The sequence below is a fragment of the Jaculus jaculus genome, chromosome 1 (assembly GCF_020740685.1).
Source record: "Jaculus jaculus isolate mJacJac1 chromosome 1, mJacJac1.mat.Y.cur, whole genome shotgun sequence".
Classification (NCBI taxonomy): domain Eukaryota; kingdom Metazoa; phylum Chordata; class Mammalia; order Rodentia; family Dipodidae; genus Jaculus; species Jaculus jaculus.
In genome coordinates this window covers 303227126-303248906 of record NC_059102.1, presented here as the reverse complement: position 1 = coordinate 303248906, position 21781 = coordinate 303227126, and the positions used below count along the sequence as shown (strand labels likewise).

The window sequence follows — 21781 nt, the reverse complement described above, 5'->3', positions numbered from 1 at the left end:
TATTTTATTCTGCCTTAAAGAAAAATGAAATGGTAACACTTGTAGAAAAATTGAACTGGGGCTGAAAGCCAAAGGATCCTGGTTTGACTCTTTAGGACCCATGTAAGCCACATGCAGAAAGTGGCACATGTGTGTGGAGTTTGTTTGCAGTGGCTGGAGGCCCTGGAGTGCCTATTCTCTCTCTCTCTCTCTCAAATAAATAAATAAAATGTATTTTAAAAAAATTGAACTAGAAATTACATTAAGGAAAGTAGCCCAGACTCGGGAAGACAATTGCCACATGTTTTCTCTTACATACAAAGTTTAGATTTAATTTTTTTTTATAGGTAGGGTCTCACTTACTTCAGGCTGACTTGGAGTTCACTATTAGTCTCAGGCTGGCTTTGAACTCAAGGCAATTCTCCTACATCTGCCTCCTGAGTGCTAGGATTAAAGGCATGAGAAACAGTGCCTGGTTTAGATTTAAATATTTATATGTGTTTATAAGTATGTGGAGGCCATACAAATGGAAGAAATATCTTAAGGGAGGGAAAGAAGGAAAGGCAGAGGGAAATAGAATGCTTGTGATATGAATGCAGAATAAGGTCCCTAGGGGGAATAGGACCAGCATGAGTGAGACAAAGTCAAGACAGAGGGGGAGAGAGAGAGGAGTAGGGGAAGAGGATCAACAAAGTATGTATGAAAATGCCATAATGAAACTCTTTACTTGATGTGTTAATCTTTTTTTTTTTTTTTTTTTTGAGGTGGGGTCTGCTGTGGCTCAGACTGACCTGGAATTCACTATGTAGTCTTAGGGTGGCCTTGAACTCACAGCAATCCTTCTACCTCAGCCGCTGCCCCCCCCACCCCGCCGAACTGGGATTAAAGGCATGTGCCACCATGCCCAGCTTGATGTGTTAATTTTTAAAAAGAAAAAAAAAAATAGAGCTCCTTTCAAAGAGAATTCCCTTACACTGTTAAAAATTAATCTAATTCAGGTTAATATGTTCAACTAGCTGACAAAGGAAGACTCTCTGCCTTTCCAAAAACATGAAAGTGATAGATTTAAACATTGAAAAAAATATTTTTCCAAGCTTGAAATCAAGAAAGGGAAATTTCCAGGTCTGAAAAAAAGAAAACAAAAGCAGAAATTAGAAGGAGCTGAATAGATGCATATTCTAAAGCATAATGGCTGTCACACAAAGGAAATGGATACATGGTGTGAGACTAAAAAGGAATAGGTCATTGTACATATGCATCAACATGAATGAATCTTGAAATAATAATATGGTAAATGGAAAAAGCAACTCAGAAAAAGCGTGCTGTGTGAGTCCATTCATAGACAACATTAAATGCAAAGTAAGGTACAGTGAAATAGATCAGTGGTTGCCTGAGGATGTGAGAGACGGGACAGAGTAGATCCAATGAATCTTTTTGGGATGATGGTTGTGTTCATTATCTTGGCTATGGTGATGGTTTCACAGGTGTGTGTATATGGCAAAGCTTGATAAGTTTTACATTTCAAATTTGCATAGCTAACTGTAGGTCAATTATGAACCTACTTAAAAAAAACACGGATAAGCAAAACCAGCATACAAGTGAATCTAACATCTTCTCCTTTCCACTTAGATAGTTTATTTCTATAGACAATTAGCATTGGGAAAAGGGAAGAAAAGAAAGTAGGCTAGAAGGCCCTTTGGACAAAGGCCACATTTCTCAGAGTAGTTTTTGGACCCGTGTGGGTAACTATGGGCAGGGAAATTTAAGTGGAATAAAAGAATTTGAACCCAAAGACATTCTAAAATTTTCTGCACTGTATTCACTTACTCAAGCCATCACATTTATTGAATACTTCTCATGAGCTAGGCACTATTTATTGTGGAAGATAAACAACTGAATGAGGTAGATCCTCAAGGATGCTCTAAAACATCGCGGATTTATCTAGGTGACTCTGAATGTACAGGTGTCACAGCCTGGCAGAAATAAAGTATTTGGAAGATTCAGAACTTGTACAGGTCATTTCTGGCATCTTGATCTAGGAAGGATATCCACCATCCAAGGGGTCAGTACAGGCTTGTAGCCGCCACAGCAGATGCTTTATTTTATCTGGAACTTGTTTGTACTCCAAAATCTACTACCCCCAGAGGATAAAAGGTGAATACGAGGCTACCTTGTCTTCATCTAATTACACAGCAGTGTTCAGTGCTTTCCTATTTATTTTCCACAGATTTTTTTTCTTCAGTGTTTTCTGACTCTGGCAGACTTTCTGAAAGGACAGAGAAGAGTAACTGGGGAAAGCACTCTTTCAGGTGACTTCCCCACACGACTACTGGACATTAAGAGTGGAAATAAGCCTTAGCGGTTAAGGCTCTTGCCTGTGAAGCCCAAGGACCCAGGTTCGATTCCCCCAGGACCCATGTAAGGCAGATACACAAGGTAGTGCCATGCGTTTGGAGTTTGCAGCAGCTGGAGGCCCTGGCGTGCCCAATCTCTCTTTCTTTCTCCCTCTCTCTCTCAAATAAATTTAAAAAAATGGCAATATGTAAACCCCGGTTTGTGAGGAAGACAATGACCTCTTCCAAGGGAGAACTCCTTCTTTGCTCCTCACGGTTTCGCGCGCCTCGGCTGGCTGGGGTCCTCTGGGGCTCGGGTCACATTCTCACTTTCGTACTTGGCGCTTGGAAGGGGCCGTGGACGCGCGCGCGCGCCGCCGCCGCGGCGGGCCGAGCACGCGCCTCCTCCCTCAGGAGCGCGCACGCCGCGCCGAGGGTCCGAGCGCGCGCGCGCGCCCGCTCCCGGCCGCCTCCTCCTCCCGCTCCTCCTCAGCCCGCCCCCGCCCTCGCCTCTTCCTGCCCCGCGGTCCTCCCGGCTCCCCACCCGGCTTCCCTCCGCCCCGCTCCCTCCTCCCTCTTCCATCGCCGGGCTTTGGCGGCGACGGAGAGAACGGGACGGGCCCGGCCCCACAGCGCGGGACGGCGGGCGTCTGAGCGAGTTGTTGTTCCGCCGGCGCCCCCCGGGAGACTCGAGGTGAGGCGAGGACGGCCTCGGATGGGGCCTGAGGGCGGTGTGGCGGCCCGGAGCCCGCCGTCCCGGTCGGCCCGGGGGCGGGTTATCGGCGTCCCGGCTGACGGTGGACAGGGTTGAGATGGGGGCTCCGGCCCCGGGACTGGGATGCTGGAGGACGGCGGGAGGACGGGCGGGCTCATCCTTGTCGGCCGATCCCCGGGCACGCGGGGCTTCTCCGGGGTGGCAGCTCGTGTGGTCTCGGCCGGGGCTGGCGGGCGGGAGGGCGCCCCTCACCTGGGGGCGGGGTGCAGGCTCCCGCGGCCGCCGCCTCCCGCGGTGCCCTCCTGACATTGCCGCCGCCCCCGCCTGGGTCGCTGCTGGGAGGTGGCTGCCGCCGAGTTCGCTGCCCCGGGTGCGGAGGGTGGTGGGTGTGGGTGGGGGGCGTGCGGTTGGGAGGTTTCCTTACCTCCCCGTGCCGGCTTCCGTGGCTCGCACTGTCCTTTTCTCGCTCGTCCCCTTCCTGCGCCGCTGCCGAGCACTCCGCTGCTCCGCTTGTGTTGATGCTTGTGGTTTTGCAGTCTAGCGTCTTGGGGCAGATCTCTACCTGCAAGGAGCGCCCCACTTCAAAGCTGCCCGCCTGGGGCGTGACACCCACCCCACTTCCCCGCGCCTGTGTATGTGAATGTGTGTGTGTGGGGCGGGGAGGGGGGGTCGGATAACCGAGTCAAAGTTTCTGAGACTCTGGCTGGTACTTTGCACTGATCGCCAACGGTGCAGGGCTGGGCTGTGCGTCAGCATGTGGAAAGGGGCCACTGGCCAGCGGGAGGTGGCCCGGCGCAAAGGGGGCTGAGCTGACAGTTCATTTCCGATCTCAAGGCCCTGTGTGTCCAGGTGCTTGTGTGTCTTCTCCGTGGACTTCTCTCACAGCGATTATAGGAAGCGTACTAATAGTGGGATCACTTTGCAGAATGGATGGTCCTAATGCAAATAAACTGAAATGCCAAACTCATCACATTAGTGGTAAATAGAACTTTGGCTTGCCTGACAGATTCAGTGCTGTTTGGAAACTGACGTCAAGGTTTTGCATTTTTGGCACTGGAAGGTTTAGGGATGTTTTCATTAAAGTTTTCTTGTAGAAAGTAGGTAGTTGCTTGTTACAATTCAGAGACCACAATTTCATGAAAATCTGCAGGCTTTTTAAAATTTTTTTTTTTGTTCATTATTTATTTATTTATTTGAGAGTGACAGACACAGGGAGAAAGACAGAGGGAGAGAGAGAGGATGGGCGCGCCAGGGCTTCCAGCCACTGCAAACGAACTCCAGACGCGTGCGCCCCCTTGTGCATCTGGCTAACGTAGGACCTGGGGAACCAAGCCTCGAACCGGAGTCCTTAGGCTTCACAGGCAAGCGCTTAACCGCTAAGCCATCTCTCCAGCCCCAGGCTTTTTTTTTTAACAGTAGTGTTTTCGCTTGGTGTCTGCTGCACTCCTGTACAATACTTGGTAGTTATGATGTCAGAAGATACAGACATGAAGTTTGTGGTCAAATTGGAAGTGGATTTTGCCCTTGGAAAATATTGGTCCACATGCTGCTAACACCATGATTTATTATCTTGGTAGAGCACATATGAAATGGACATTGAGATTTCAAAGAAAAAAGGCTAGTTGAATTTAGTTATTTACGTTACCAAATTGTACTTCTGGGGAAGTTAGCTAAAACTATGAGTTAGACTAGTGTCTAGACTAAATTAGTTCAAGATGTGCTCTAATGTTATATGGTATTGAATCATCTAGGGAGGAATAGATGGAGTAGTGCAGAGCTTATCTTTCATCATACTGTATAGCTTAATTTATACTCTAGAGGTAGGAAGGGTCCAGTACTAGTGGGACAAATACTAAACATACAAACCAACTGAAAAGATGTCACTGTAAGTGTATGAAGCTTCTTTCTATATTCGATGGAAATTTGTTTATCACATCTGTGATGTTCATATAATTTTTGTTTCTTTGATAATTGTCTCATTATTTATAGCAATAGTTCGTCATTTGAGAGGTTATGCTGTTTTTTTCTTCGGAACTTTTTATTTTATTTTATTTTATTTTATTTTGAGACAGGGTCTCACACTGTAGCTCACATTGAGACTGGCCTGAAACTCACTGTGTAGTCCGTGTTGGCCTTGAACTCAAGGCAGTGCTCCTACATCGGCCTCAGGAGTGCCTGGGATTATAGGCTTGACTTACTATGCTTAGCTGTGTTTTCTTTGAAGGACAGGATATTATTAGGCATTTGAGACAGTTTGATTTTTATCAGCTCAGTAAGTCTGAATTTGTGACTTCTAAAAACCTTTAGGTTTTTTCTTTTTATTAATCCAAATTTGGAACTGTTTCATCACTGTGTAGTTAGTTGGATCTTCATATAATTCTTTAATAAGCTGAAGGTCCTATATGGCCGAGGAAGTAGTGAAAAGGAATTATATTAAAAAGTATTATGTGTAAGAAATACACAGGTTTTTAGATATTATCTTTGAAGATAGTGGTAGCTAAGTAGCAAAATTTTCTTGTACTGGTGATACAGAACTGGGAATGTATTCAAGTTTACCATTCTTTAAGTGGTGTGGCTAGATAAGGGGTATTTTTGAAGACTGAAGTTGATACTGTGGTAGCCTGATGGGATCCCCAGCACAGAATCCTTTCATTCTATAGGGCCACAATTTATTTTTAAATTTTTTTGTAAGGTAGGGTCTAGAGCAGTCCAGGCAGACCTGGAATTCACTATGTAGTCTTAGGGTGGCTTTGAACTCATGCTGAACACCTACCTTTGCCTCCTGAGTGCTGAAATTAAAGGTGTGAACTATTACTCTCAGGTAGTCTTACAAGTTTTAATCAGTTTGTACATGTGTACAACATATATATGGGTCAGCCCTGAGGATAACAGTAGTCTAAGGTTAAAAATAAAGGATTTTTAAAATAGTTTTTTCTAGATTTTTTTTTTTTGGTGAGGTAGAGACTTGTTGTGGTCCAGGCTGACCTGGAATTCACTCTGTTGTCTCAGGGTGGCCTTGAATTCATGGTGATCCTCTTACCTCTGCCTCTTGTGTGCTGGGATTAAAGGTATGCTTAAAGGTATGCATCACCATGCCCAGCTTCTAGTTTTTTTTAAAAAATATATTTTAATTTATTTATTTGATAGAGGAAAGGAGAAAAAAAGAGTGAGTATGGATGTACCAGGGCCTCTATCACTCCAAATGAACTCTAGATGCATGTGCCATTTTGTACACATAGCTTTACATGGGTACTGGGAACTCAGGCTGTCAGGTTCTGCAAGCAAGTACCTTTAACCTCTGTGTCATCTCTCTAGCTGTAGTTTTTTAAAACTTTTATTATATATATATATATATATATTATATATATATATATATATATATATATATATATAACTGCAAACGAATTCCAGATGCATGCGCCAATTTTCACATGGGTACTGGGGAATAGAACTTGGGTCCTTAGGCTTTGTAGGCAAGTGGCTTAACTACTGAGTTGTATATATAATAAAAGTTTATAATATATATATATATATATATATATATATATATATATATAAACAGATTATATTCTTTAGTTTTTTTATTGATTTATATTCATTTGAGAGCAACAGAGAGAGACAGAAAGAATGGTACATCAGAGCCTCCAGCTACTGTAAACGAACTCCAGATGGCTTACATGGGTACTGGGGAATTGAGCCTCAAACAAGGGTCCTTAGGCTTCACAGGCAAGTGCTTAACAGCTAAGCCATCTCTCTAGCCCCCAGATTATATTCTTTTATACCCTTATCCCTGCTCCTGTTATCCTGGGGCCCCTCCTCATGGGATTATGGTATTCACTGTGGGGTCCTGAAGGCCCCAGTCAGTCCCTGTGAGGTAGCTGGGGACTGTGCCTCAGGATATTCCTAGCCACTCTGCAAGTCTGAAAATCTTTCACCATTGTCTTCCACAATGTTCTCTGAGCCATGGCAGGCCTGTTGGCAGTCTGATTTGTATAGAGTTCTCTGTAGCCTCTGGATTTCTGCTTGGGTAGATTTTGATTGATTACAGTATCTGTCACCATCACCCTGGAGCTGATTGTCAGGTTAACAGTCAGAGAAGTATTCATGTTGCCATTTCCTCTGTAATTTCTCCTGGGCTCTGGCAGATGTGGGCCCTGTCTTGTGGTAAGCAATTGGCTATCTTCTTTTCTTATCAGTGGATCTTGACTCTCCTTCTTCCATCTTCTCTGTCATTTGTAAAAGAAAGTAGATTCTCCAACCAAGAGGGAGAGGAGCTTGGGTTAAAGGTAGTGTGCAAAGTTATCTGAGAGATTTTTTTGGTGTGCAAGCCCATTGTTCTTCTCCAGAGAACAGTGGGGGCTCCTCTGGGTTTCCTGATCATGGGTTTCTGACTTGGTTTCCAGTACTAGATGTGAGTTCTCTCCCTCTGAGCAGGCCTCATGTCCAATCAGAGAACAGTTGGTTACCTGCAGGGGCTATATGCCACTATTGCATAAGTGTGTACTTCCTGTCTGGCTGGAGAGAGAGAGAAAGAGAGAGACAAGAAACAGAGATAGTATTTTTTTTTTTTTTTTTTTTTTGAGACAAGGTTTTGTTATATTGCCTGTCTTTGCCTTGAGCACTGTTAGCTTAGCCTGGCCTTGAAGTTGTGGTCCTCTTGCATTCTGAGTACTGGGATTACAAATGTGTGACACTGTGCCTGGCCAACTCAGGAATTTCTTTCTTTGTTTTTTCTTTTCTTTTTTAAAAAATTTTCTGTTGTTTATTTATTTTAGAGTGACACAGAGAGAAAGTGTGAGAGAGAGAGAATGGGCGTGCCAGGGCTTCCAGCCACTGCAAACGAACTCCAGACGCCTGCGTCCCCTTGTGCATCCGGCCAACTTGGGTTCTGGGGAATTGAGCCTCGAACCGGGGTCCTTAGGCTTCACAGGCAAGCGCTTAACTGCTAAGCCATCTCTCCAGCCCCATTTTTTCTTTTTCAAGGTAGGCTCTTGCTCTAGCTCAGGCTGACCTGGAACTCACTATGTAGTCTCAGGGTGGCCTTGAACTCATGGCAATCCTCCTACCTTTATCTCTTTTTTTAAAAAGCCTTTTGTTTATTTATTTGAGAGAGAGATAGAGAAAAGCAGATAGAAAGAGGGCCTCTAGCCACTGCAAACGAATTCCAGATGCATGCGCCAATTTTCACATGGGTACTGGGGAATAGAACTTGGGTTCTTAGGCTTTGTAGGCAAGTGGCTTAACTACTGAGTTGTATCTCCAGCCCAGGAATTTCTTAATAGAGATAGTCTCATGAACTTGTCATGATTGGGAAATGAAAACAGAATGGACAGACTGGAATCTGACTTAAGAAGACATACTCAGGTTTTTTTTTTTTTTTTAAAGAAGTTTATTTATTTGAGAGAGACAGAGAGGCAGACAGAATATGGGTGTACCAGGGCCTTGTGCCACTGCAAATAAACTCCAGATGTATGCTCCACTTTATGTATCTGCCATTGGGGATTTGAACCTGGGACGTCAGACTTTGCAAGCAAGTGCATTTGACCATTGATCCATCTCTCCATCCCAGCATGCTCAGTTTTTGAGGTGAGTCTTAAGAGTATGGATAGAGACATTGATTGTTTGATTTGATTCCTAGCTTTTCAGCATGGGGAATGATTTTGACTTTACAGTTAGTATTTGTTTATTTTTATTTATTTGAGAGCGACAGACAGAGGGAAAGAGGCAGATATATGTATATATGCATGTATGTATGTATGTATATATGTGTGTATGTGTATGTGTATGTGTGTATATATATATATATATATATATATATAGAGAGAGAGAGAGAGAGAGAGAGAGAGAGAGAGAGAGAGAGAGAGAGAGAGAGAATGGGTACACCAAGACCTCCAGCCATTGCAAACGAACTCCAGACGAGTGCGCCCCCTTGTGCATCTGGCTAACATGGGTCCTGGGGAATCAAGACTTGAACTGAGAAGCCGGGCATGGTCGCGCATGCCTTTAATCCCAGCACTTGGGAGGCAGAGGTGGGAGGATCATCGAGAGTTCGAGGCCACCCTGAGACTACATAGTTAATTCCAGGTCAGCCTGGACCAAACTGCGACCCTACCTCGAAAAAACAAAAACAAAAACAAAAACAAAAACAAAAACAAAAACAAAAAAGACTTGAACTGGGGTCCTTGGGCTTCACAGACAAGCGCTTAACTGCTAAGCCATTTCTCCAGCCCTACAGTTAGTATATGAATTGAGTATAAGTATGTGGGCATCAGTGGATCATAATAAGGAAGAGTTAATTGAATTAAGCAGAACTTGTATATCAACATTCTTTTTTAATACACCATTAGCTTTGCATATTGCTCTTATTCAGCAGATGGGATGCCACAGTTATTTGAATATAGCAAGTTCATACTCTGACTGACTTGTTACCCTGTTTTTTTTTTTAAATGTAATTTTGGGGGATTTTCCTAGGAAATTTCTAGGCATATGTTCAGTTGATTGAGAGTTAGGCACGAGTATACTTGAAAATGTTACCACCATGGTTCAGGGAATTTTGCGGAAGAGGAGCAGAAAGATTGTAAGAGCCGTAGGTTGGGACTGCATACCCAGAGGCATTGCTCTTCTTCTGCCCCATGACTGACTGCTGTTCCCACAACTCATAACTCACATGGGGAATACCAGCAACCCTACTAAGGACGGCCCTCAGCAGAATGGGGGCAGGGAGGAGGGAAATGATGGTACCAGTACATGATATGTCCATATAAAGTATATTCATAATAAAAAAAGAAAATGTTGAGCCTTCTTGTTTTCTAAATAGTCTTAAAAACAGAAAATGAAATTCTTTATAAATACTCATGAAAAATCTGGCTATAGGCTATGTTGTTGTGATATACATATTTCAGATAAAAATACATTCAAGAAATTTCTTTGCTCCTTGTCCAGTTTACTTAAGCTTAACTAAGAAGAAAATAATTTCTAGCAATTGTTTGCTGAGCTAACCTCTTTTCCATTCTAAGCAAGCACCTTTGACCATCTTCCTAACTGTTCTTTCCCATTCTAAATTCAACAAGTATTACATGTCTTTAGTACATGGCACACACCAATTCTGAAGGGGATTCTTAATAATGAAACTCCCATTAGGGGTTGCAGGTTTGTGTTGGGGAATTTGGGAAACAATAGGTTTGGAAAATTTACTCTTTTTATTACACTGGCTTTCTTAATACCAGGCTTCTAAAAATTGTGCATTGACACAAATACCATAGTCACTTCAAGTTTTATTTTCATATTATAGGACTTCCACTTCCCTTTGCTAAGGGAGCCATTGCCCACAGTAGGAGGTCACTTTGTGTTTTGTCCTTCATGGGTATGGAGCTCAACAAAGGCAGAGACAGAGACCTCAACCTTAGCTGGTAATTACTAAGCCAAATTCTGGTTACCTGTAATTTATTTGTCTTTTAGTGATATTAATAGGCATCTGCTACTCTTTATTGAAGAGAGGAATGAATTGTGGTGAAGAGACTGTGTAAGAATAAAATTTATTGACTACAGCATACATGAAGGATACATGAAAAGGATTATTTAATTTAACATTTATTAAACTGTTTTAACTGCGACCCACAATAAAAAGTAAGAATGTTTAGCCTTAGCATGCACATGTGTACATGTGCATGTGAAACTGAAAGAACCATTTGGTGAACTACTCCTTATCTTCTCAGGGCTGTGCAGAGTTGTCTGCTAGCTTGCAACAGCAGTTGTGCATATCTCTTCCCACTGAGCTCCACATTCAGTGATATAGTGTAGCTTGACTGGTCATGGTAAGAGTATTTACTCTGGGGACATCAGTAGTGATACACTTTGGGCTCTCTGTTGTAACTAATTGTTACATCATTACTGGCTATAACACACTTTGATACATTCTTTTCATTTTATTTACAAAAACTGTTAGATTTCACCTTCATATTAATGTTGCACCCAACTAAGGGTTTATAGTCTCACTAAAAACAAGCAGCAAGGCTAGAGAGATGGCTTAGCAGTTTAGGCACTTGCTTGCTAAGCCTAAGAAGCTAGGAGTTCCCAGAACTCATGTAAGCCAGATGCACAAGGTAGCATGTGTGTCTGGAGTTCGTTTGCAGTGGCTAGAGGCCTTGGCATGCCCATTATCTCTCTCTCTCTCTCTCCCCCCTTGAAAATAAATAAATAAAAACAACCAAACAAAAACAAAGAAAAAGCAGCAATTCCTCCCCCTCTTTTCCTATAAAATCTGAAAAATTAAAAATAGCCCACTGTCCTAATTGCAGATGAACATACTATCTATTGAGGTCTAAGGTCTAATTTCATATAGATTGTTGTTCAAGTCGGGGTTCTGAGCTAGAGTTCTTTTCCTTTTCCTGTTATCTTGTCTTTTTCTACTTTCCTTTCTCTTTAAATATATATATATGTATATATATATATATATATATTTATCTATTTGCAAGTAGAGAGAGATACAGAGAAGAGAGACAGACAGAGCATGGGCGTGTCAGGGCCTCCACCTGCTGCAAATAAACTCTAGATGCATGTACTACTGCCTTCTGCATCTGGCTTCAGACGGGTACTGGAGAATTGAAATAGTGTCACTGGGCTTTGCAGGCAAGTGCTTTAAATGCTGAGCCATATTTCCAGCCATTCCCCCTTTTAAGACAGAGTTTTATGTAGCCCAGATGGCCTTTGACTCCCCATGAGATAAACCTTGACCTCTAGATCCTACTAAGTCTACTTCCTAAGTGCTGTAATTACAGGCATGTGCAATACTCCCAAGAATTGTGTCTTGTGGGCTTCTGTCCTTTCCTAACCTAAGTCATTCATTTCATTCTGTTCTAGTACTTTGTATGTATAAGGCATTTGAATAGAGTTGAATAAGGTGTGGACCTTGACCCTGAAGCCTTTGTGCTTTGTGAAAAATTAAATATGGGCAAAAGATCTTTGTGAAGTATTAAATATGGGCATAAAGATAACAGAAGGCAGAAAGTAAAGGCTGGTAAAGAGTTAAAGATAAGGTACTAAGATTTTTAGAGTGGTGGAGATTATTACAGTTGTAAGGATAAGAGAAGAGGACCTTTGCTTTTTCTTGCTTTTTCAAGGTAGGGTCTCACTATAGCTCAGGCTGGCCTGGAATTCACTATGTAGTCTTAGGGTGGCCTTGAGCTCACTGAAATCCTCCTACCTCTGCTTCCTGAGTATTGGGATTAAAGGCATGCACCAACATGCCTGGCAAGAAGACCTTTTTGAAAATTTTTTTTTTTTTTTTTTTTCCTTTTTGAGGTAGGGTCTCACTCTGGTCCAGGCTGACCTGGAATTAACTCTGTAGTCTCAGGGTGGCCTTGAACTCACGGCAATCCTCCTACCTCTGCCTCCTGAGTGCTGGGATTAAAGGCGTGCGCCACCACGCCCGGCTGAAAATTTTTTTTGTTTATTTTATTTATTTATTTATTTATTTATTTATTTATTTATTTATTTATTTATTTATCTGAGAACAACAGACAGGGAGAGAAGGAGGCAGAGAGAGAGAGAGAGAGAGAGAGAGAGAGAGAGAGAGGGGGGGGGGGAGAATGAATATGAATGAATGAATGAATGGGCATGCTAGAGCCTCCAGCCACTGCAAACGAACTCCAGATGCGTGCACCCCCTTGTGCATCTGGCTAATGTGGGTCCTGGGGAATCGAGCCTTGAACCGAGGTCCTTAGGCTTCACAGGCAAGCGCTTAACTGCTAAGCCATCTCTCCAGCCCAAGAGGACCTTTTTAACTATGTTTAGGGGAAACGGTAGGATTTGGACATGTGGAAGTAGGATAACTAGTTGGAGCCAAAGGCCTTCCTGGGCCACAGGCCTAGGTGATCCAATGTTTAGACACATGGACAGGGAAAAGTGAGTAGTCAGAGATAGGCAATGAAGTCAGTCAGCCTTAGATGATTAAGAGCTTAGACTGCCAGTTTTCCTGGCTTTTCAGCTTATTTTTCACTTTTGTATCTGGGGTCATTTAATACTTAACATTAAATAAGATTTAAATGCTGTGCTCTTGATTAAAATAATACCCCTGAGAGCACTTAAGAATCCTTACAGAAAACTTGAAGGGAGAGATTATTAGTATTAGAGAAACAATTTTGAATTTGCCAAAGCATTAGAAAAGCAAAAAGGTAAATATATTTGTAAGAAGATAGTAGTGGCTTTCCAGTGTTTTTTCCTTTCTTTTTTTCCTGCTCAGTAGGCAACATCAGCTTGACTATTGCAAAACAGGAAATAATTTTGAATCTTTTCAAAGGTTCTTCTAGATTTCTAAACCACTAGATCTTTTGTTTTGGAGGCAGATCAGAAAGTTTATGCAGATCTATAGCTGAACTGACTAGCTTCAGAATTTAGGGCAGCAAGGCAGGGAATTTCATATCAAATCTGGTGACTCTTGTAACTTGAAGAACTTGTTTGGACTTCGGTGTTACGTATTTAACAGCCTGTGTGAGTGGAGATGGTTTGAAGTCCTAGATGGAGCTTACCTTGGTCCACAGGGAAATTTGGAGGCTTCAGTAAGATCAATGGACACAACTCACTGAAGCACTTCCCATTCTTTTCTGTCGGCTGATTTCACACTTATGCTTCTGTATAAAACTATACACAATATGAAGAAACCCTTTTTCTCTTTGATCTGCTAATTTTGTAGAGGTGAAAGCCCTTTCATGCGTTTCCTAGGTAACAACATACACATAGACAGATAGCTCATCGTTGGAGTGTGTGGAAAATTTGGGGAATCTTGGTAATGAAATTGCTATAGTAAATAACTACTTGGTTGGTAAAAGCAGAGTTTTGGGAATGAGCTTTGGTTCTAAAATAAATATGCTCAGTTGCTTTCCTAACTTAGCTTCTGATACATACATTATGTTATCATGTTATTTTAGTCGGTTTCAGCATTTTATATGAACTATTCCACAAGATAGAACACCCTAGACAGCATAAGAGTTTAGATGCAGCCTGTACCAGTAACTCACATAAGTTGAATTAGATAGTTAATCAAGTCACTAGCTTTTTTCTTCCTTTTTGAGACACACAAAGTTTCATCAGTTGAGAGTCTTAGAATCTTTCCAAGTTTTTTATCATTATTTTTCTTGTGCATGGTACCAAAATGTGATGTTGATGTTCTTAATTTATTAAAATTTTTTTTGTTGTTTTAATTTATTTATTTGAGAGCGACAGACACAGAGAGAAAGACAGATAGAGGGAGAGAGAATGGGAGCACCAGGGCCTCCAGCCTCTGCAAACGAACTCCAGACGTGTGCGCCCCCTTGTGCATCTGGCTAACGTGGGACCTGGGGAACCGAGCCTCGAACCGGGGTCCTTAGGCTTCACAGGCAAGCGCTTAACCGCTAAGCCATCTCTCCAGCCCATGTTCTTAATTTAAATTGTATAGTAATTTGTAGAGGTATCATTGTATTAGTTGTTGTATTTGTGGTGAAAATATGGGCCATCTGGCAAATGACTCTTAAGTAAGCAGCCTGGCTTTTTGAAGATTATCATGTGTAATACAAAAATGAAAACACTTAAAACTCAACGGGAGTTTTTGTGTGCTAGATTTCTGGGAAAGAAACACATTTTAATAGGCAAGTGTAGAATTCCCCCTACTTCACGTGTACACTGATATTATGCCTGCAAAGCAGAAATTCATTACAGGGGATGCAAATATCAAACATTGGTTTTAGAAAAAAATCTGACCTATGGTTTTCAGTTTTAAGGTTTAAAGTACTCTAGCATTTGATAAACCATATAGTATCTATTCTTTTTTTTTTTGTTTGTTTGCTTGTTTGTTTGTTTTTTTGAGGTAGGATTTCACTCTAGCCCAGACTGACCTGGAATTCACTCTGCAGTCTCAGGGTGGCCTTGAACTCATGGCGAACCTCCTACCTCTGCCTCCTGAGTGCTGGGATTAAAGGTATGTGCCACCATGCCTGGCTTATGTGTCTATTCTATAGTATAAGATGGATGTGTTATTTCAAGTCCCTATATTAAGAACATTATATAAATATAAGCGATTTACGGATGGCTCTTAAATGTCTATGTATGTTTTATGTGTGTGTGTGTGTGTGCGTGCATGCATGTGCCCACACATACATGTATGTATGTATGTAGAAATAGGGATTTTCCATGTAGCACAGGCTAGCCTTGGGTTTCCTATCCATCTGCCCCAGCCTCCTGTATGTTGGGATTACAGGTATATACTGCTATGCCCAGCCAGGTGTTTCTTTAATTTGTTTCTCTTCTAAATTTATCTTGGTATATAACACTGTGATGAAATTGTTAGTGAACTGTCAACCACTGGAGGGAGCCTACACACACATATTGGCAGACATTATTTTTGAGGTTCCTTTACTTAGCAGCTATTTTCCACAGGCTGAATTGTATTTTTCAGAATCGTGTCTCATGAACTGTATTTTTTTTTCATTATTTAGGTAGTACTTTATTAGTTTCTGTATTCAAGCCTACTTAGATCTAAGACCTTGCATACTTAATACAGTATGTTATCCTTGTACAGATGGAAAAAAATTAAGTTTAGCATTTTTATTTTATTTATTTTTTTAGTTTGTTTTTCAAGGTAGGGTCTCACTCTAGCCCAGGCTGACCTGGAATTTACTATGTAGTCTCAGGGTGGCCTCGAATTCACCATGATCCTCATACCTCTGCCTTCCACGTGCTGGGATTAAAGGTGTGCACCATCACACTTGGCTAAGTTCAGCATTTTTAGACCAAAATGGCAGTTTCATGAACTTTCTTTAAAAGTTTTTATTTTTTAAGTTTATTTATAGGGTTGCGGAGATGGAGAAATGACTCAGTGTTTAAAGCACTTGTATGCAAAGCCTCACAACTCAGGTTCATTGCCCTGGTGCCCATGTAAAGCCAGGTGCACAAAGTAGCACATGCATCTAGAGTTCATTTTCAGTGACTGGAAGCCCTGGTGCACCCATTCTCTCTGTCTGTTTTTCTTATCTCCATCTCTGTGCTTGTAAATAAATACAGATATTTAAAAAAATTTATTCATTTATTTGAGAGAGGAGAAAAGAGAGAGTAGAGGAGAGGAGAGTAGAGGAGAGGGGAGGGGGGGAGGGAGGGAGGGAGGGAGAGAGGGGGAATAAATGAATGAACACAGGTACACCAGGGCCTCCCTCTACTGAAGATGAACTCCAGATGCATGCACCACTTAGTGTATCTGGCTTTATGTGGATACTGGGGAATTGAACCAAAGCCTTCAGGCTTTATAATCAAGTGCCTTTAGCCTTATCTCTCCAGTGCACGGACTATATTCTTTCATTTTAAATCCTTTTCTTATATTTATCTTGCTATCAGTAGTAATGTTTGGACTAATGTTTTTTAAAACATTTTTTATTTTTATTTATTTATTTGACAGAAAGAGAGAGAGAAAGAGAGAATGGGTGTGCCAGGGCCTCTAGCCACTGCACCAGAACTCCAGACACATGCACCACCTTGTGTATCTGGCTAATGTGGGTCCTGGGGAATTGAATCTGGATCCTTTGGGTTTGTAGGCAAGCACCTTAACTGCTTAGCCATCTCTTTAGCCCTGGACTAATGTTTTGATTTGCTTTTGTTAAATCACCAAGTGGTATTACCAAGTTGTAGTGAATGGTAATTTAGTTGATGTCTTCTTTTCTCTATCTTTTCTATTCTTTAATATCTCAATTTTATGTACAAGAACCCAAACTAACAGTAGCTTCCTAGTAAGGTTAGTGGAAAAGTAGAATTGGATATCATTGTTTAAATCTTAGAGTCATTTATTTGCTAATAATAGTCATCCTCAAGAAATTTTTTGTGTGAGTTATGTAGCTTACTGTATCAAGTCTAGACCTTTTAAGCTTACCTTATTCATTTGAGGGAAGGGGAAGATAGGGGAAAGAGACGGGGAGAGAGAATATGGGTGCCTCAGGACTTCTTGCCACTGCAAATAACTCCAGACACGTAAGTCACTTTGTGCATCTTGTCTTATTTGGGTACTGGGGAATTGAATTCTGGGCCAGCAGGCTTTGTAAGCAGTGCCTTTAACCACCGAGCCATCTCCCCAGCCCATCTTAAGCTTATTTTTAAACTTCTGACATGTGTTTTATATTTCTTGTATACATTGTCAGTAGTTTTAATAGATGAATCAGGTTTCTCCTGTTGCAGTTAGTGTCACATACAATAAATTGGCCTTTTCTACTATTTGAAGATATCAGATAATTTTTTTTTAAAAAATAATCTGATAATAGGTTAGAGAAACCAGTTTGCTAGTCAGTTAATTTGTTAACTCCCACTCTAGCTTTATGTGCTTGCTTTCTTTTTTCATTTTGTTTTTGTAGACAGCTTTAGTAGTTGTCTGCCATTTAGAATTTAACCTAGAAGTGCAAAGAGTAGCTTCTCAGAATTACTGCTGAATATGATGATACATGTTTTAAAATCCAGCATTAGAGCAGCAGATGCAGGAGGATTGCTGCCAAGTTCAATGTTAGTCTGGTCTACATAGTGAATTCTAGGCCATCTAGGGCTATCTAGCAAGATTCTGTCTCAAAAAGAACAAGTAAGTAAATAAATAAAATAAAGTAAAAAAGACTTTAGAAAAGGAGAAATTACTGTTAGTTGTTCTCCAGTGGGTAGGGAGGACTAGCCATTGAAGTATGAATAGCTAAGAATTTTTTTTTTTTTTTTTTGGAAACAATGTAAGCAGAACACAGGAGTTTCCATTCTTGGTCCAGTACTGCTGTCAGATTCAGATAAAATAAGTTTCTCTCTTTGTATAAAAATATTAAGCTGGGCATGGTGGCGCATGCCTTTAATCCCAGCACTCAGAAGGCAGAGGCAGGAGGATCACTGTGAGTTCGAGGCCACCCTGAGACTATATAGTGAATTCCAGGTCAGCCTGAGCTAGAGTGAGACCTTACCTTGAAAAAAAAAATTAAACTAATAATATTTATAATGGGATAGTTACTACATAAGATAAGAAATATTATCTAGTCAGTTTTCATTGTAAGTATATGTATGAGGTAGGAAATGCATGTCTAAAACAGCAATTTATATGAGATTACACAGGTCTTTAGAAGTCTCTCTTACTCCTAAATCTGTCTCATAGTGACTTTCAATAGCAACTTTTTTTTTTTAAACTATCTCTAAACAGGTATGGTAATACTTGCTTTTACCTATTTTGTAAAGTGGCTGTGAGAATCAGAAAAGTTAAGCTTTATAAAAGAACTGACATAATCCCTGGTGTATCTATTTTATTGAATCATATTTGAAATCTGACATGTGTATTAGTTCGGACTTAGCAATCAGTAGTACTGTAAGATAAATCAAGGATGTACTTGGTTGGTTTGGTAGCTCCTGACATAAAACTTTTATTTGTTCTGGTCTCTGGTGCTCAAGTTGGCTTTGATTGGTTTTATGTAATCTTTCATGAACTTGTTTTGTGAAACTGGCTTCTTGAAAGTGGTGGTCCATTGCGGTATCAATGTCTAGATAGATCGTTCTGTGTTGGCTGGAGAGAGGTGGCACTGGCTTGGCAGGAGTCCAGGGCTTTAAGCTGCAGCCAGAGCATGGTTGGGAAATGGGGTGGGGCGGGCGAGGATAGCTGAGGATGGGACTCCTTTTAAAAGGGTAATTAGTATTTGCTGACACACACACACATATACACACATTATAATTTAAATTTGTTTTTTATTTTTATTTATTTATTTATTTATTTATTTATTTATTTATTTATTTATTTACTTGAGAGTGATGGACAGAGAGAAAGAGGCAGAGAGAGAGAGAGAGAGAGAGGAGAGTGGGAGCGCCAGGGCCTCCAGCCACTACAAACTCCAGACACACGTGTCCCCTTGTGCATCTGGCTAACGTGGGTCCTGGGGAATTGAGCCTTGAACTGGGGTCCTTAGGCTTCACAGGCAAGACATTATAATTTTAAAGCATTCATCCATTGATGGATACTTTCATGTGTTTTGACATCTCGGCTGTTGTAAATAGTGGTGCAATGTACGCATGAATGTAGAACTTTCTGGGAAGTTATGATTTCATTTCCTTTGGCTAGATACTCAGTAGCAGAATCTTGGTTTAGATGATAGTTCCATTTTATTATTTTTATCCATTTGATATTGTTTTCTGTATTATCTGTACCAACTTAGACTCCCACCAACAGTGTCCAAGAATTCCTTGTTCTCCACTTCTTTGCCAACACTCATCTTTTCTTTTTGAGGTAGGGTCTCACTGTAGTGCACACTGACCTGGAATTCACTATGTAGTCTCAGGGTAGCCTCAACCTCACAGTGATCCTCCTACTTCTGCCTCCCAAGTGTTGGGATTAAAGGCGCGTGCCACCACGTCCAGCTCATCTTTTTTTGATAATATAACTGACTTGATAGATGTGAGGTGATACTGTAATTTTGATGTATATTTCCCTAACAATTAATGATTTTGACAGACTTTACACATGCCCATTAGCCATTTGCATGTCCTCTTTGGGAAAATGTCTGTTTAGGTTTTTCATCCTTTGAGAACAGAGATAGATTGTGTGTGTGTGTGTGTGTGTGTGTGTGTGTGTGTGTGTGTGTGTATGGGTGTGCTAGGGTTTCTAGCGATTGCAAACGATCTCCATATGTATGTGCCACCTTGTGCATTTGGCTTATGTGGGTCCTGGGGAATTAAACCTGGGTCGTTAAGCTTTGTAGACAAGTGCCTTACTGCTGATCAGTCCTTGTCCATCTTGTATGTTTTTTTTTTTTTAAGTTGTATTAGTTATTAATCCCTTATAAAATATTTTGTTCGAAATTATTTTCTTATAGTCTGTAGGCTGGCTGCCTTTTCATTTTGTTGATTGCTTCATTTTTCTGGGGAAAAGCTTTTAGTTTGATGCACTCTCCTTTGTTTATTTTTTGCTTTTGTTGACTGAACTTTTGTTATTATACCCATTAACATCGTTGACGATGCCAATAAAAGAAGCTTTCTTACCATGAGGAATTTTATAGTTAGAGCATATCTGGAGTTCTTTAACCAATTATAACAATCATAATTTTTAAAATGTCAACTTTGTATGCTTAGATTATGCTTAAATTGAATAAATATATATAGCTATCTATGTAAAATACAGGTTTTTTTTCTCTCCCTTTAGTTACAAAGATATTTTGGGATACAGGTGGATGAAACAGCTTAATTACTATTTTGTCATATGATTGGTACTTAATCCTTTCTTTATGACTTCCCACTGAGTGTGTATTTTCAGAAGAAAATTAGTATCATTTTGAGTGAAAGCCCTTATTTTATTTTATGGACTGTTATAACTTTATGGCTTTTTGTACAGTTGGTTTCATTCAGTCATTATTTTATTTCACAGTATTTATCAATAAGGTAGTATATGGGTTAGACTAGCAAAGCAGAGATGAAGGACTGTTAAAGAGCTAGTAGTCATACTGGGGAGACAGGTGTAGCTAGGATGAGGAAGCATAGCATGTGCCTTTCAGTAAAGCTTTAGAGGGATATGTATTCTCGCCTGGGTATCAGGCAAGGCTGCTTGACATATTAGAGTTGAGTTAAAAAAAAGTCTGGGGGAGATGTTTTGATAATAATATGAAAATTTGAAATAGTATGCCTATCAATGTAGATCCAGTATCAGCTCTTCATTCATGCAAGAGCCCCCAAAAGGGCATATCTAAGACATTCCTTATAAATAAAGCTTATGGGGCTGGGGAGATAGCTTAGCAGTCAAGGTGCTTGCCTGTAAAGCCTAGGGACCTGAGTTCAGTTCTCCAGTATCCACATAATGCCCGATGTACAAGGTGGAGCATGCGTTTTTCTTCCCAATAAGAAAGAACTCTCTAAGGGACACACTTTGGAGGGATAATTTACATAAGAAGTTGGACTCACTGACTTCAAGCACCTCTTTAAATCTGTAATTACATTGTTCTTATTCTTAGTTTCAATAGTAATTTCATATTTATGTTTCTTCTTTGAGATATTTTATATGCATTTTAATGAATTTCCCAAGTATTCACCTTATGCCTATTATCTGTTGAGTTGGAGATATAAAGATAAATAATCTGTCTTTAATAAAGATAAATTTATATAGATAGGTTCATCTTGAGAGAAGATCAGTTAAAGTACATTGGAAATCAGATAGGAGGAAGTGATTTGCTAGAAGTGAGGTAGAATATGATGAAACAGTTGGTGAGCTGAGTTTTGGAGAATTGCTGCCATTTGTGTTTGGGAAGAAAACATGCCCATAAGTAAAAGAACTAGCGTGGCCAGAGGGAAGATATGAAATATGTAGATGGGGATCTTTATTATAAGTTTAAATTGATAACTTAAGATGCTTATTATTTATTCATCACCAAGTTAAACCTTTCAAGCAACTTTATTTATTTTTATTTTATTTTAATTTTTCTCAATTTTTATTAACATTTTCCATGATTATAAAATATATCCCATGGTAATACCCTCCTTCCCCCCACTTTCCCCTTTGAAATTCCATTCTCCATCATATCCCCTCAAATTTTATTTTAGAGAGACAGAGAGACAGAGAGACAGAGAGAGAGAGAGAGAGGGAGAGAGAGAGAGAGAGAGAGAGAGAGAAAGAGAGACAGAGAATTGGCACACCAGGGCCTTAGCTGCTGCAGTTGAATTCCAGATGCTTGCACCACCTGGTGGGCATGTGTGACCTTGCGCTTGCTTCATCTTTGTGCATCTGGCTTACATAGGATCTGGGGAG

At 40.7% G+C, this 21781-nt stretch overlaps 1 protein-coding gene across 4 annotated transcripts in view; it reads left to right on the top strand.

Moving 5' to 3' along the window:
* The first annotated feature begins 2856 nt into the window (after positions 1-2856).
* Rabgap1l (RAB GTPase activating protein 1 like) overlaps positions 2857-21781 on the top strand; it is a 682536-nt gene continuing 663611 nt past the window's right edge. For 2 of the 4 annotated variants that reach the window (XM_045141715.1, XM_004658772.3), the window contains exon 1: positions 2860-3006. The gene's annotated coding sequence lies outside the window, so the exon portion shown is untranslated. Of the gene's footprint in view, positions 3007-3378; positions 3398-21781 lie in introns of those variants that run through there. The other 2 variants (XM_004658773.3, XM_045141714.1) reach the window with 2 other exon arrangements.